This window comes from Artemia franciscana, chromosome 19, assembly GCF_032884065.1.
Source record: "Artemia franciscana chromosome 19, ASM3288406v1, whole genome shotgun sequence".
NCBI lineage: Eukaryota > Metazoa > Arthropoda > Branchiopoda > Anostraca > Artemiidae > Artemia > Artemia franciscana.
In genome coordinates this window covers 12,109,106-12,125,259 of record NC_088881.1, presented here as the reverse complement: position 1 = coordinate 12,125,259, position 16,154 = coordinate 12,109,106, and the positions used below count along the sequence as shown (strand labels likewise).

Here is a 16,154-nt window from a genome sequence, read left to right as displayed (position 1 = left end):
ATATATAAATGCAGAAATAAATTTTATCAGAGATATTCTTTTTGGTAATGGATACCCCATTCCTTTTGTAAATAAAATAATTAGCGGTAGAATAAAAAGACACTCTTGTAAAATCGAAGAAGATACTTCACAATGTGAGGCTATTGATAAGCCCTCAAATATTGTCTATCTTCCGTATATCCCAAAGATTACAACAAAATTAAAAAATATTTGCACAAAAAATAATCTGTACGTAGTTTTTACTGATAATTTTAAAATCATCAATTTCTTAAATTCGGGTAAAGATAAGACCCCAGTTACTCGCCAAAGAGGGGTCTATCAAATATCCTGTGATTGCGGAAAATACTATGTCGGCAGGACCCATCAGAATCTAGACAAAAGGTTACAACAGCATAAAAATGACATAGACAAGGCCTTAATTTCAAATGGTTCCAACAACTCCTTTGATTCTGCTCTAGGTTGGCATATATTTAATAATCCGTCTCACATGATACTTTTTGAAAACTCTTCACTCATTAGTAATGATTTGGGAATAAAACAGGTGGTTCGAGAATCAATTGAAATTAATCTCAAAATAAATAAAAATATTTCTTTGAACAGGGACTTGGGGGAATACTCACTAAATTCTTTATACTCAAATTTAATTAAAAATGATCTAACAAAATATTTTACTAAACCAATTTATAATAGTACTGAACCAACTACGAAAAGGCCTTTGAGACAGGCTGCTAAACAAGCAAGATTAGCTTTAAGAAATTGCATCTAATCATTTTATTTCTCTTTAGTTTGAATGAGTTTATATTTCTTCATTTCATTCTTTTCGCCAGTCCTGGTTGAACTTCGCTGAAGTAAGGATGCTAGGGCTATATTTTAAAAAAAATGTTTTAATAAGTGTTTTTATATTCAGTTTTAATTCTCACAATTTGATGTAAGTTCTTTTATACATATATATAGTATTGTATTGTGCTGAAGACGGCCCTTGGACATAGGGCCGAAATATCTACATAAATAATTTCCATTGTCTTGAAAAAGCTTTCCCTATTGTTTCTACGTTGTATTTGTTTGTTATATATATATATATATATATATATATATATATATATATATATATATATATATATATATATATATATATATATATATATATATATATATATATATATATATATATATATATATATATATATATATATATATATATATGTAGTTTTGTACTTTATATTTTGCAGTTTTATAAGCGATTGAACTAATTATGTCTTTCAGTGACCAATGATGGACCATAGACTGACTCAATGTGGACCACCCCAGGCCAAATGGTATATAGGGGACCATGAGAAGTTTCCAGCAGCTAGGGCGATGGTTAAAAGTCCTAAATATACTTACAAAACTATTAACTAAATGCTACAGTTTACTACAAGGAAATCTACAAAGTACGTAACTGTTTGCGAGTAAAGTCAATTTAAAATATATATATATATATATATATATATATATATATATATATATATATATATATATATATATATATATATATATATATATATATATATATATATATATATATATACATATATAAGTATATAAAACAAGAGAAGATAAGAGGAAAATTATGAAGACGGCGAATTCAACCTAAGCGGATATTTTGGCTATATTATGCAACAGATGTTATCGGCGAAATAAAATATAAAACGAATAAAAAGAAAAGAAACTTACTAAAAAAATCATCGATAAATAAATTCAAAACTAAAATCATAAGTTTATTTTATGATTTATTTCTAATTTCCAAATATTAAAAAAAAGTTTGACCCACGGACCTTGGGGCTCCCCTTAGTCATAAATGATTCGGGCTTGTATCTCCGCCTCGAGTTTTATCCGTGTATATTCACACCATTAGGCTGTTTTTGGCCAACGCACTCTGAGCTAAATTTTATTTCTTGTTGTTGTTTTGTCTATTGGCGACAGTATGTACATCACGTTTTAGAACCTGTAAAACTTCTTATCTATATTATCAGACCATAATTGCTTCCAATCCATTTTTTCAATTAGCTTTTCATAAAACAGAAGTTAATATCCCCAAATCGAACTCTTTATCTGGTCATGGAAAAAAAGTTTAGGACACATGTACAATAGCAAAGCAAATACAATAAAATACCTTTTTAAATCCTAATCTGGAAACTATTCACTTATATTTGCTGATAAAACTAACCAACTAATTGTCAATACTTTACTCCACAACACTCGACAATAGAATGATGTGACAAAAGGGAAACTATAGAGGAAAAGGTACCCTGCCGCAAACCCGCATTAACACTCCGAGCGACAGTCGCACAAGTGACAGAAGAAATACAACCCATAACAGCGTGAGGCGACCGGAGGGTTTGAACGTGCCGAAAGTTTTATAGACCCCCTAAAAGTAATATACTGTAGATTATCGATGTGTCACTGGTAAATTGTTCTAGGGCTAATTTCCTTTCAAGCATGCTTAAGCTACTTCAAGATGGGACATGGGTAAGAGTGAATTAACCTAGAGCTGGACAGATTTGGCTTTAAAAACGTGCTATGCAAAATTTTCTCAGGTTAGAATCCATCTCTATCAGGCACGTACAGAAAAATTTATCACATATAAAGGGCAATTTAGAGAGATCAAATATATTGTGTGATCGATCATATAACAACCAGGGTTGCATCCAGGGGATGGAGTTTTCTTAATTTGCCCCCCCCCCCCTAAATTATTTCTTCGACTCTTAAATTAGTCTTACAAATACATGTGAAAAAAATTGTTCTTACTAAAGAACTAAACAAAATTCTCAGATTAGTAAATCGGTAGTAAAATACAGGAAAAAATCACTTATTTGTAATCGTTAGATAAAATCCATAGGAGCCAAACCCCTTCTTCTTCATTCTTTTGCTAACCCCAACCCCAAAAAAAACTATTTTGTAATCCCCTTCCCAACCAAACAAAATCATAGAGTATGAATCAGAAAACAACACTTCAAGGGGGGGGGGCATCGATTAGATAGCACAAAAATAGGCTAATTATATAGAAAATTGTAGAAATACTGAAATTTAGGGGAAAAGTGGGGCTAAAAGTTCCCATCCTGAGTCATCAGCCCTTTAAGGAACTTATATATATATATTTATATATATATATATATATATATATATATATATATATATATATATATATATATATATATATATATATATATATATATATATACTAATAAGAAAAAGAAAACAATCGATGGTAACAGTCGAAAAGTCATCTTTCAGCTTTTTCACTTCTCTGTAAAATTTATATCTTGGTAAGTGGCTTCAATTCGCGAAAATTTAGGCAAAGGGGACAAACTGTATTTTTTAAAGTCTAGAGGGGTGAATATATCGTTTTTCACTTTTTCAATTACTCGAAAAAGGCATCCTCAAAAAGTAATTTTTCAAAATCTATGGGGGGGGCAAAAATTAAGGTGTACATTCGATCATTCCTCCTCCAATTGACACCACAGTCTTCTGAATTGAAGTCTTTTGGACTTCCTTAGGTGATCCTTGCTCGTAGATAACCAAAACTGAGAATTGAACTTTTAAAGGAAATTAGTTTGGTATACATAATTATAAATTAATGTGACTTCCCTTTTTCTGGCTTCACAAATTCTAAAAAAAAAAAAAAAAAATACAGAAAAGTAAGTGGAAGCTAACCTCCCGAATGAAATTTCAGATCTTAGTCCGTCCCCAAGACATATTTTTTGGATATACCCTAGCTTAAACACTTATATTTTAGTAAGAAACATTTCATGGTAATGAAAAGTAAGTAAGGAGGGAATCGGCTCAACAGTAACCGAAACTCTAAAAAATGGAATATTAATATCAATAGATACATCAAAAGAATCAGCTTATTATCCTGATTCTAGCCTGAGATTTGTTTGATTTTTGAAATATGGGGGAAACACCCTCTAAAATTAAAGAAATCTCAATGAAAATCACATCACAGATTCAGCGTACCTGAGAACCCTACTGTAGAAGTTTCAATGTCTTATCTACAAAAATATGGAATTCTGCTATTTTGCCAGAAGATAGATCACGGATGCGTGTTTAGTTGTTTTTTTTTTTTTTCAGGGGTGATTTTATCGAAATAATAGTCAAAGAAAATCGGGAGACATTCCATTCGAACGGAAACTAAAGGTTCTAGTGCCCTTTTTAAGTGACCAAAAACATTTGGAGGCAACTAGGCCCCCTGCGACACCCATTTTCCCTCTAAAATGATCTGATCAAAATTTTGATATAGTCATTTTGTTCATTATAAAGATCAAATAAATATGTTAAAGATCATTTAAAAATCTCTATTTTAAAGATCAAATAAATATGTCTTTTGCTAAAAAATGACCCCCCACAGTCCGTGGGGATAGGCCTGTAGGTTTTGAAATTCACACATTGTTTACGTAGTGTAATGTTTGTTATTGAGAAGTATTACAGACATTTTTTTATTGGGGGGGGGGGGGGTGTTGTGCTTGGGCTGGGTTTCTATAGAGAGAATCTACCTTGGGTACGGAAATTTTTCTGGGGTGAATATTCCAGGGGAAATGTTAAACTGGAGGGATTTGATAGATTTACTATACAAAATTCTTTTTAATTGTCTTACATTCTCTTTGCCAAATTTTTCATGTGGAGATGCCCTGGGGGAATTATCGAGGGGCTTTTTCCCGCGTTCTTTGTTTGCTGTGAAATAATTTCCATGGAAGAGGGCATTTAGAGTGATCGAGAACGCTAAAGTTTACGCTAAAGTTTTTATTGTTTTAAAAAGGAGAGGTGTGACAAAGAGTCAAACTTTAGCGTGAAGAGCGAGGCGTTGAGGAGGGGACAGCCCCTTTCATGTACGGAATAAATTTTGTTAATTTTAAGCTTTAATATCGCTCCTTAATTTCAGTATAAAAAGTGGCTTTTTGCATTTAATCCTTATTAAGATTAAATAAAAAGAAACTAATTTTTTTAGCTGAAAGTAAGGAGCGACACTAAAACTTAAAACGAACAGAAATTAATCCGTATATGAAATGGGTTGTCCCCTCCGCAATCCCTAGCTCTTTACGCTAAAGTTTTTAATTGTTTTAAAAAGTAGAATTGTGGCAAAGAGTCAAACTTTAGCGTAAAGAGCGAGGGATTGCGGAGGGGACAACCCATTTCATATACGGAGTAATTTCTGTTCGTTTTAAGTTTTAATGTCGCTCCTTACTTTCAGCTAAACAAATTAGTTTTTTTTATTTAATTTTTGAACGTTTTTGAATTAATGCATGTTTCGTTTTGGCTCTCCGCACATAAATTATTAAAATGAAATTTGTATATTAATTCTTTTTTTTTGGCTAAATGGCTTTCTCTTAGTTTTGATCAGACGATTTTGAGAAATAAGGGGTGGAGAAGGAGGCCTAGTCGCCCTTCAATTTTTCGGTTACTTAAAGAGGCAACTAGAACTTTTAATTTTTAACGAACGTTTTTATTAGTAAAAAATATACGTAACTTAAGAATTAACTTGCGTAACAAACTTCCATAATCTTATATTTTTATTATGTATATGAGGGGGCTTGTACCCTCGTTAATACCTTGCTCTTTACACTAAATCGTAAGTTTTTTCCCACTTCTTTAAGAATGACTCCTGAATCAGAAAGGCCGTAGAATAAATAGTTGAAACTACTAAAAATATTTTAGCATAAAGAGCGAGTTATTTATCTCCTCCTAAATACCTCGCTCTTTATACTAAAGTGTTTTTAGAACCCTTCATATGCATAATAATCTCTGTTCGTTTTAAGTTTCAATGCTACTCCTTCCTTTCATTTGAAAAAACGTTTTCATGTTTATTTTTCATTGTTTTCTTATAGTAATGCTAGAAAATCCTGCACACTTTTCATTGAATTTTCTTCCCCATGACAGATTCCTCCAAGGAAAGATCCTCCAACATAGCCCCCTCTCCTCAACCCCACCCCCAAACAAAATAAAATCGCCCTGAAAACGTCTGTACACTTCCCAATAACCATTACTGTATGTAAACACTGGTCAAAGTTTGTAACTTGCAGCCCCTCCCCCAGGGATTGTGGGGGAGTAAGTCATCCCCAAAGACATAGTTATTATGGTTTTCGACTATGTTGAACAAAATGGCTATCTCAAAATTTTGATCCATTGACTTTGGGAAAAAAATGAGCGTGGGAGGGGGCCTAGATGCCATCCAATTTTTTGGTCACTTAAAAATGGCACTAGAACTTTTCATTTCCGTTAGAATGAGCCGTCTTGCGACATTCTAGGACCACCTGGTCGATACGATGACCCCTGGAAAAAAAAACGAAAAAAACAAACAAACAAATTAACACGCACCCGTGATTTGTCTTCTGGCAAAAAATAAAAAATTCCACATTTTTGTAGATAGGAGCTTGAAACTTCTACAGTAGGGTTCTCTGATGCGCTGAATCTGATGGTGATATTTTCGCTAAGATCCTATGACTTTTAGGGGTGTTTCCCCCTATTTTCTTAAATAAGGCAAATTTTCTCAGGCTCGTAACTTTTGATGGGTAAGACTAAACTTGATGAAACTTATATATTTAAAATCAGCATTAAAATGCGATTCTTTTGATGTAGCTATTGATATCAAAATTCAATTTTTTAGAGTTTTTGTTACTATTGAGCCGGGTCGCTCCTTACTACAGTTCGTTACCACGAACTGTTTGATACGTAATAGATTTTATTCGTTGCAAACAGCTTGAAAGTCTGCTATCAGGTATACTATTTGGGACACCTACTATACACAGTGTTCTACTACACAGGACACCATTTGGGGGGGGGGCTTGTAAAAACCAAAAAGACCTTGTTGAGTTCCAGAGGGATAGATTTTGAGGCCCCTCCCTGAGTGCACGGTTGATTTAATGCAGAAAGGAAAGTCACAGATCTTGTCCCTTTTATATTTTTCAATTGTATAATCAGCCTATATTAAACTTTAAATTTATACCTCAGACCGTTCGGCATGACAGTATAGGCCTATAATTTTGTTTAGGGGTTGAGGGGGAAAATTTCAAAAAAACATGAGAAATATATCGCCGCACTGGAATAAAACTATCCTACGTCCAAAAATGGATTGGTTTTCTACAAGGCTGTAATCAGAGGGGGAAGGGGGTTTGAACCACCCACCCCCTAAATATTTGTCCGACTTATTAACAATGTAAGTAAACAAATTTTGGCAGGTTTTTAGAATTTTTGTCCCCAAACCAAAAAAAATCCTTTTTATACCTCCCCACACGAAACAAACAATCCTAGATACGGCCCTGGTTGTCTATCTATCTGATGGCACATTTAGAGGTAGGATACTTTCAGGCGGAGCAAATTTGGAGGTAGGATACTTTCAATAGGAACACTTTTGGAGGTAGGATAGTTCCAATTGGAGTACATTTGGAGGTAGGATGGTTTCATTCCAGCGTGCGGAAAAGTAAAAAGTCAGAAGGCCCATCCCCTCGTGCAATTACCCGCCGGACAAGTATACGATGTATCTGTGTAATCTTACAGCATTGTGGTGAAACTTGCATTTCGTGTTTAAAAATTTTTAGTTTTTGAACGGCTGATCAATTGCTATACATTACATACTAAGAAAAGATGTATATACGACAGGTTTTAATCAAAATAATACTGAAGAGCAATATATTAGAGACATTGTTTTTGTCCTTGTCGCAAGTGGTCGGGTCTGCAGAGCTTATAATCGAACTGCCACCAAGAAATGACTAATGAATGAACGAAAATCGAAAATGACTCCGGTACAAACACCTACCAGATGCAATTTTGATTGCCTTGATTTAAGTCTGTCGCCTTAAGGTTAATCTGCCATTTTATTCGTAATGGAGCATGGCGGAACCACAAGGGACCGTCGTAATGGCGATATGTCATGTGCGTGACAAATGACGAATAGCAGCAAAGGTTAGTTCTTATCAACACACCTCTTTTCTGAGACCATCGACAGAACTGCAATTACAACCAGGGTTGACTTGCTACACTTTGATTGGCTGCTTCCGTCAAAGCACAAATAGCGTACTTTTATTAAGGATATTGATCGTAGCCAAGTCTCCAACCCAGAAGGACTACTGGTTGATCCATGGGTTGAACTGTCTAGAAGAAGATCTAAACTTTTTGATAATACTTTTAATATATCTCCTTCAACTTCGTATATAAAAAGTGTAACCAAAAAGAAAACATGTTTCAGCCAATAGACTTTGGGTGAATTTAGAGGCTTGGAGAGTCAGTTTAACTTGATCAAAGCTTCAAGCGAACACATTCGCACAGAACCCCATCCAGGAATTTTGTTCGAGGGGGAGGAGTACCACAAAAAATAAGCAAAACATTTTTAACATGCATTTTTATTACTTTTGTACAAATCGGAACAACACATCGGGAGGAGCGGGCCAAACTGTGTAATCCCCTTCCCATCTGGATGCGGCCCTGCATGCACAATAGTTCAATTCAAGGAAGGCAGGAGGAACAACTGCCGTTAAAATCTCCTGGAATGTGCAAGTTTTCAGGTAAAATCAGACCCATGGATAACTAGAAAGGGTCTGTAAATTCATATCTCTTAAAGCCACCACACTCAAGTTCTTGATATATGTAGAAGTTCTTGGCTCTGTATTTCAGAATATACTTGGTGGTAACCAGATTAGCGCGAGAGAGATAAACTACAATGTAGTTATATTTTAATTAAATATTTTAGTTGGTATTTTGGTTAGGTTAGAAACCATTTAATATAATACGGTAATGGGGGCCTGATTTCCATAATTATTTGCTGTAATTTCCATAGTTTTGTTACTAAAGTATTTTATTTTCATCGTACTTCACTTTTTCACTTCACTAACTTCACTTCTTGAGCGTGATTGCTATAATACACAAGTACCAGTTAGTGGATCTTAGTCACATTTTTTGGGGGTGGGGTGCATTTTTCAAAATCTAGGGGTATTTTATTTATTTTTTTCAATCATATAAAAACAGTATTCTTAAATAAAAATACCAAAAAAAGAAGTGTTATACGAAATCCAGAAGAGCCACAAATCTAAGGGGCAAGTACCTCCCCTCTATTGGTACCACTGTTTTGGGATCGTTCCAGAACGCTGAAATCTCAAGGTTTTACAGTTTCCTCAAAAGAGAGCGGGAAATTTACAAGAGTGGGATCTCTGGCAACTTAATATGGGGGGGGGGGCAAGGATTAAAAACTGCATGAACTGTTAGACGTGTAGCGTTTGGCAGCTTCATTAAAAAGGTAGGAAAACCAAAAAAAAGAGGATAATGGATGCAATTATGAAATGTTACTGGATTAACGTCTGAAATGTCTTTTTAAGGTATAATTAATCAATATTACTTATTTTTCCAAGAACTACCTTAAGTTTAAATCGTGTTTACACAAAGTAAGCTTGGAGGAACATAAAAATGCTGGCCAAGGTAGTATCCAGAGGGATTTACCAGGTTTTAACCCCTCCCCCCCATAATGTCTGGTTGGTAAAAACGTAACAAAAATGCTTAAACATATCTTTGATGTGTTTCATTTTTTTAACTCTCTCCCCAAACAAAAACCTGGATACACCATCGAGGCCCACCATTGAGTAGGCTAGGCTAATTGATTTAAGGCTAGTATGCCATCCGGAGACATAATTTTCTTTCCTTTTATCCTTCCTTGCATTTTTAGTGCATAAAAAGACAAGTAGCCTATAGAGTAGTTCAGACAAGGCCGTATCCAGAGGGGTTAGAGGGTTTGACCCCCCTCCCTCCGAAATGTTTTTCCGACTCGTAAAAACGTTCAAAAAATGAATATAACAAAATTTTTATGTGTTTTTAAAAGTTTTGTAAATCCCCCCCCACCGAAAACAAATCATGGATACGACCCTTAGGTTAGGGTTGGCTGAAATGAACAAAATCACAAAATGCTAGATTGCATATGCGATTTTCCTTTTTAAAACATGCACCAATCCAATAAGTTGTCCTTACTCTTTGATGTCCCCAAGTTTTTTTTTTAGATTTTTCAGATAATTCGAATATAAGTTTCTCGAAATAGGTTTTGCATAAAATTATGAATAATTTGTAAGACCGATGGTTTGAGTCGTCATTGAATTAGAACATTTTTATTTATACACAAATATACATTATAATTTAAAAAAAAGAAAAAAAGTGACCAGCGACCTCTTTATTTGCTTCGTTTAAGATTGCGTATTCTCAAATCATTAGGCCATGGTAACTTCCATGGTAACTAATACCTTCGTCCCGTCTATCAATACATTTAAAAATTTAGGCTCTTCAAAAATGTAAACTTCTGCAGAATTAAAAAAAAAAAAATAGTACAACAATCAACAAAATCTTCCCTTGTTTTTGCTATTATGTTGAAGCATGGAGTGAAGCATTAACTTTATTTTCAAATTATGCAATTTTTAATGTTCATTTGATGATTTATAAATTGACCATCAAAACTCAAAACCAATTATGCTTATTTTCCACGGCTTCGAGTTTGATGTATTGTTATCAAATGTGAAAAACTGACCGGCAGAATCTACTGGCCGAGAAACCGTTGTATCGTTAAGTTCCAGCACACTATTGCTTTCAAAGGAGAGGAGGGGTTAGAGTTAGAGCTCCGTCTTTCTCAGTAGTGTAGCCAGGAACTTGTACGGTCTGCAGACCATGTTGAACGACCACTACTGAAAGGTCGCCAGTTTGGAGTTATTACAAAGCTTTTATAGATGGGGTATATTCCCCTTCCACACAGGACAACAACGTCTCTCACTACGTCACTAATGGCTTCATCCCTCTACCTAATTCTGGGTATGACCCGACTACAGCAACTAAAAAACATACTTTTTGGGTTTAGTGAATTGTGTTTCACAAAGTTGATTTTCACCTTTTGAATTAAATAGGCCCTTGGACACAGGGCTGAAATATTCATTCAAATTAGATTTCTACTATCTTGCGAACAGAATTTCCTATTGTTCTTATTGTTTTTTATATCGCTTGAATTCTATTCGGAAATCTGTAAGTTTTCTGACATCTCTATCTTTGGATATTGTTACATTTTCCGACATCCAAATTGTCCATTTTCCAAACATGCTCAATGGTACAAGTATATACACCTGTGACATGTCATCTTGTCACAGATAACATCAGCCGACCCTCGGTGGCACAGGCACTTACTGACATCAAGCACAATAATGGGATACTTCTAGATTAGGCATTCAGATATGGTCGGTAAATGGTGTCACCGAAGTAGTTTGAAGTATCTGGTTGACACTAAGTGGAATCTACTTACAGAGATGGGATTGTAGATACTGTTTTTGAAATTAGCTTTGTGCGATTGATGATTGACTTTAGAGGGTGGAAAGATTTTAGACTTTCTGCAAGATACTATAATATACACCTACATGTTTAATTTACATACAAAAATAATATGGCGGGGGGGGGGGGGGGGGGTAGTGGAAGGATCAAGGGGGAGAAGGGCATGATGCTAGAAAAACTCTTTTAAGCAACGAGAGGTCACCAACTTTCAGAAATCAAGTACATGAAGTGGTGCATGCCAAGTACGGCGGAACGGTGTGGTGCTCCAAGATGTTCACCAGGTGGCAGAACTTGGGCGAACCCTTGCGTATGAACCGTTAAAAAAAAACTCATGATTATGTGAACTTGAAGTGCACCAATAATATAATCAGCATAATAACAGAGCTAAATGTTTCAATTATGGAGAAAAAATTAACAAGACATTCATGAGAAAACAGACTTCTGGCCTTACCAAATAAAATCCCTATCAGAAATTTCACTGAGATTTATATATTCACTGATCTATAGTTGTTTCGCGTATTCAGATTTCCAAGATATTGCAGTACCGAACTAGAAGTGTCAGACCTTACATAGGCTAAATTGTATGAGACATCAGAGGGTAATAGTGAAGGGGTGGTCTGATCCTTGAAAAAACTATGAACCCATAATTTTCCAGGGGCTCTTAAAGAGGAACTCCCCCTTCCATCCATGTATAAAATTGCAGGAACAAACCATAAAAGAATGTCGAGGCAACATGGAGTCTTGAAACATCGTTGTAAGGATTCTCATTAACACTTACACAGTTGCTTTGATTTATTCACTGTTTAAATAAAAAAAAAAAAAAATAACTGAAAGTATGGAGCGATATTAAAACTTAGAATGAACAAAATTTATTCCGTATATGAAAGGGGGTGTCCCCTCTTCAACGCCTCGCTCTCTGCGCTAAAGTTTGACTCTTTGGCACAACTCTACTTTATGAAACAATAAAAACTTCATGGTAAAGAGCGAGGTGGTGAGGAAAGGACAGTCCCTTTCATATACGGAATAATTTCTGTTCGTTTTAATGTCGCTCCTTACTTTCAGTTTAAAAAAAAGTTTATTCTATTTCTGAACATTCTTTAACTAATGCATGTTTGAATTTGGTTCATCGTACATGAAAAATATAAATAAATTTGCAAAATAATTTTGTCAGATTTATTCCGCATATGAAGTTCTGCTCAATCCTCAATACCGTGCCCTTTACGCGAAAGGTATTAGCCCTTTTACAAAAGCTTCCTATTCCAATTAAACAGGCTCGTGTTTCAGTAGACGCTCTTAAGAAAATTGGGACGAACAGTCAAACCTTAGGGTAGAAAGCAATGTATTGGGGGAGGGGCGACCCTTCATATATAGAATAACTTCTGGTCGATTTTCAAATAATGCCAGTAAATCTGGCTGACCCTCTTTGAAATATATCCCTCCCCCTTACGGAAATTCCTCCGTGGAAATCAATACACGCGGAAAAATGCCCCTTGGTAATTCCTCCGGAAGATCTCCACATGACAAATTTGGCATAAGAGAATGTAAGACAATTAAAACAAATTTCGTATAGTAATTCTATCAAATCCCCCAGTGTAATATTGCCCCTGGAATATTCACCCCCCAGAAGTTTCCTTCCCCAAGGAATATTCTCCCTATAGAATACCACCCGGAGCACCCCCCTCCCCCACAAAAAAATGTCGGTATAATTCCCGATAACGTAAACAACGGGAGAGTTTTGTAGCTTACAGGCCTCCCCTCACGAACTGTGGGGGGTCTTTTTACACCTAAAGACATAATTATTTGATCGTTCAACAATACTGAACAAAGTGACTATCTCAAAATTTTTATCAGATAATTTTGCCAAAAACAGGGGTGGGAGGGGTGGGAATGCACCTTATCCCGATCTTTTAGGACCATTATTTTAATAAAAATCACCCCTGGGAAAAAAAGAAACTAACGCACATCCGTGATATGTCTTCTGGCAAAAATAGCTAAGTTCCACATTTTTGAGTATAGGAGCTTGAAACTTCTACAGTATGGTTCTCTGGCACGCTGAATTCCTTTAATTTTAGAGGGTGTTTCCCCTCTATACCATAAATCCCGCAAATTTTCACAGCATCCTAACTTTTGATAGGTAATACTAAACCTGATGAATCTTATATATTTGGAATCAGGATAATAAGTTGATTCTTTTGATGTATCTATTGATATTAAAATTCTGATTTTTAGATTATCGGTCACTATTGAGCCGAGTCGCTCCTTACTTACTCGTTACCACTAACTGCTTGATATATAACAAATTTGATCATAATTATCATACTGAATGGTGGATCAAGCCGCGTCAACTTTTAGCATAAATGCCTTTTCAGGAAAGCTGCAGAAAAGTCATCAATAAATTATGGAATCTGCTTGTCGTTGCATGTGACGGTAGAACGACGAGTAAAAGAAAATTTGCATATTTAGAGCCTTGTCTTGTGTCTATAGCACGGGACAGGGGTTACTGAAGGGTTGATACCCTAGGGTTTATTCCTACTTGTCTAAGACACAATACTTGCATGATATACGCATGCGTAACTAATGAGGGACTCGATGTTTCTCATTTTGGAGGCTTGTGATTATAAATTGACTTGGGCTAGAACTTCACGTCTGTGTCATAGATAGATTGATTATGGCTTTGTTTTTGTCTGAGCTCTTAGACAAATGTCATCATGGACGAAAGTTGATGTATAGTTAGATGGTTGCTTATAAATTATGTTCGATAGAAATAATAAACAAAAAAGTAAATCCTACAACTGATACTACTTCAATACCTACACAACGTTTACAGAATGTTAATTTTTACATGATTTCGACACTGTGAAGCTATCTTTTTTAGCACTAAATTAAGAAATGACATAATATTTGTATATTAAGAAACTGTTTTATGAATTCTGGGACCTATACTGCCAATACTAAGCTTTTGAGTTAACCTATAAGGTAAATGCCTATTAATACAACTAGTTGCGACAATTTCAACTTTTATTTTTTAACAATCACAAATAATAAAATAAAATAAATAACACTTCCGCACTGGAAAAAGACCTATGAGAAAAGAATACATATAAAAATCTACAAAAGGATAAGCCTACAGCCCTAATTATGTCCCAGTCATCGGCATCACTTAAGGCGAGGAAGCTGCTCATTTAATTTTAAAATACGCCTTTTTAGTATTTTCATTGAAAAATACCTTGTTTTTGTAAATATATTTAATCTAAATATTTAATTAAAATTTAGCTACTATATATTTTCCCAGCGAGCCGAAGCTAATTGTCTGGTATTAATACCATGAAAAACAGGTAATGCCTCATGTCCGCGATCCAAATTCTTAAGCGTTTTTCGTATAATACTTAAACACCGGCCTATATTTTGGCTTCACATCAAAAAGCCTTTATCAACGAGAAAAAGGAGAGAGAAAAAAATAGACGGGACAAATCAACACCTACTAGAACGTACCCAAAAATATGAGAATTTGTGTGTAGGCCCTTAGAATAAATCGTTGAAACCCTGAGATGGCGTAAGGGAAGGTTGGGGAAAATTCCCAAGTCCTTCACTTTGCATATCGTAAAATTTTCTGAATATCTAATGTGATAACATGTATATTTCCAATTATCATATATAAAATTCAATTTTCTCCTTATAAGAAATCACTTATAAGCTGACCTCACTAATTTTTTTTGTAATATTATAAAAATGATTGAGAACAGTTCAGAGCATTTCCACTCCAAACCCCCTTCCAAAGAACTAACTTAATACCCATGCGATGACAAAATGGCTTATTTCTTATCCCTTTTGTCAACAACTATATTCTTCAGTGCTATAATTAAGCCATGTCTCCCATTTATTGTAAAAATTTTAAATCATAATTTCATAGTTACCACTGCCAAACAAATGCAGCTAATTCACAGATCGCCGGTTTTAAATGCTTCCTTCCTCAAAGCATTTAGTAAACTCCGTATGTCCTGAAAACTTATATTCTACGGACAATTAAGTTGATAGTGGGGCTTTGGCTTTGCTTTGATATTTTCCCAAGGACTTTCCTTGAGGAAGAGTGGGGCTTTTTAGCGCATTCCAAAATTATTACTTTTTAAGGAAATTTAAAACTTTCACGATTAAACACACGGGTGGACAAACGGCGCTCCTGGGTAAGTGCTCAGAGTTCTTGAATAAAGGCAGCAAAATAAAGATTTTTCTGTGAGAGGTTATGCGTCACGTTATGTTATGCATTGAGGTTATGTATTACATAGTCTGCGCTTCATGTGCATAGACTACTGAAGTTGAATATATGATGTAAAATTTGAGGATCTGGGGGGGGGGGTCGGATTCTTAGAAGGCAAAGCTAGAGACCGAAAGCAGTGCAATTACCGTATATATTGTAGGGGCTAGTTACTAGGTCGCTTCAAGCGTATGGATTACACTGAGATGACATGCTGATAGTAGAGGCTCAGAGGTGGAGTCAATACTCAGGAGGTAGATTTAAAGTCACAAAGCAGTACAAGTAGGATATCGCTTGTTCTTTTGGAGGTTATGCCTATATCGATGATTCTGACTTAATCCAAATACTCATCGACGATTCGGTTACCCATCGACCCATCTACCCAAACACCCATCGAAACGCTACGGTTCTACGGCTACGGTTTGCAGGGTTCTACAACCGTGCAAACTAAACGATTGTACAGATGTTCCACTTTTTCAATCAAATTTAATGTCTCCATGTTTCAGGGGGGGGGGGTTTACTTCCGGCTCTATACTCTCTAGACACATGGATCGACATTGAAGCCTAACATTTGCATCTTAAATCC

General features: G+C 35.2%; 1 protein-coding gene across 7 annotated transcripts in view; it reads right to left on the bottom strand.

Moving 5' to 3' along the window:
• LOC136039289 (zinc finger protein basonuclin-1-like) overlaps positions 1–16,154 on the bottom strand; it is a 166,218-nt gene that overhangs the window by 29,468 nt on the left and 120,596 nt on the right. The window contains exon 1 of one of the 7 annotated variants that reach the window (XM_065722900.1): positions 2,153–2,172. The exons of 5 other annotated variants lie outside the window; for them this stretch is intronic. The gene's annotated coding sequence lies outside the window, so the exon portion shown is untranslated. Of the gene's footprint in view, positions 1–1,814; positions 2,099–2,152; positions 2,173–16,154 lie in introns of those variants that run through there. One more of the 7 variants, XM_065722899.1, reaches the window with a different exon arrangement.